Source organism: Talpa europaea (genome assembly GCF_964194135.1).
Source record: "Talpa europaea genome assembly, chromosome: 8".
NCBI classification, from domain to species: Eukaryota; Metazoa; Chordata; class Mammalia; order Eulipotyphla; family Talpidae; genus Talpa; species Talpa europaea.
Genome location: NC_140075.1, coordinates 112,706,775 through 112,708,284, shown reverse-complemented (window position 1 = coordinate 112,708,284; position 1,510 = coordinate 112,706,775). Strand labels below are relative to the sequence as shown.

General features: G+C 47.9%; 1 pseudogene across 1 annotated transcript; it reads right to left on the bottom strand.

The window, feature by feature from the left end:
- Positions 1–770: 770 nt before the first annotated feature.
- LOC311175442 (NADH dehydrogenase [ubiquinone] 1 beta subcomplex subunit 4-like) lies at positions 771–1,160 on the bottom strand (annotated as a pseudogene). Its single transcript has one exon. The product of its transcript is annotated as an NADH dehydrogenase [ubiquinone] 1 beta subcomplex subunit 4-like (transcript).
- Between the last annotated feature and the right edge of the window lie 350 nt (positions 1,161–1,510).

Genomic DNA, 1,510 nt, shown 5'->3' with positions numbered 1-1,510 from the left:
TCCGCTCAGGGTAAAGACTTGCCTCTTTGACTTCCTAGTGTCTTAGCTCAGGCTTCCATAACAAAATACCAGACTGGGTGGCTTAAACAACGGAAATATATTTCTCTCAGCCTGCAGGCCGAGAAGTCCAAGATCAAGGCATCAGCAGAGTTAGTGTCTGGTGAGGACTCTCTCCCTGGTTTGCAGATGGCCTCCTGTTTGCTGTGTCCTCACATGACACAGAGAGAAGGAGCTCTGGTCTCTTTTGCCTCCTACAAGGACACTGATCACCTTCATGACCACATCACAACTAATTGCCTCTCAACCCCAACTTCAAATGCCATCAACTGGAGATTAAGGATTTGGGTTGGACACAAACATTCTGTCCATAGAAACTGGAATGTAGGTGGAGCATAGTGCTTACCAGACACTGGAGAAAGAACTGACTGGCTGGAGAAATGAATTTTTGAATGAAGGTTGGAGAGAGTGAATGGATAAATGAATAAATGACTAGACCAATGAGGAGAAGTAGTCATAGGACTGGGTGGGGTGGCAGAAAGGTCAAAAATCCCTAGAGAGTTTGGGGCGTGAGGAACCAGGGAAAGCAGATGCCAAGATGGCTCCAGTCTCTCAGTCATCGCTTTACATAAAAACCTGGGGCTTGGGCCTGAGCTCTATTACAGAGTCCATTTATAACCTTTTGGAAACTTTTTTAAGATATACATTTTGTGTTTTTTTAATGCTTGATCGATTTATTGAAACCATAATACAAATAGTGGTCATTGTCAGATTTAATATGAGGTTGTAAGTATTCGATCAAATTTTCCTTCCTGGATAGGTTTTTCTTTCTTATCTCTGCCAGTTTTCAAAACATAGTACCAGAAAAAGAGGGGCCCGATTCCAATCAGAGCTCCTAAGAGGGAGTTCTTAGGAGTGGGTCTGAAATTGGGATAGATATTCGCTGATCATGTATAGGTCCAACGCACCAAGGCAGGATCTTCGATGAGCACTTGGTGGCTGGGGTCGTTGTACTGAAGCAGGTGCTCCCGTGTATGCCCGGATCTTCTCGCCAACCGCTCGGCTTGCGCCTTCTGGGTTTCTGGAGATATGTCGTATCCAGCAGGCTCGAGGGTAGTGGGCAGGGTGGCCAGGTGCGACGGTTCATACTTGGGGAACAACATCTTGGCAAACTGTACATTTGTGTTTTAATATGCATCGTGTATCTTGCTTTGACATGGCCAGTCTTGACAGTGAGTTTTCCCAGATGTGGGAAGGATAGACATGGTTGCCAGCTCACCAGGTGCACGCAACCTCTGGGGAAGGGTCCTGAGGTCGGGTGGCATTAGGGTGCCTCCCCAAAGCCCTTCAGCATAACTCCAGGGCTTCTTCAGGTCAGGGTCAGGCCCACTGTGTTCCCTCCAAAGGCTTCCCTTCAGCCTCCCTCTGCCTCCAATTCCCCATTCCTGGTCCCACGCTGGCACTGCCAGAGCCTGTGGGGCCTCACACAACCCAAGAGAGCTGCAGATGTTTG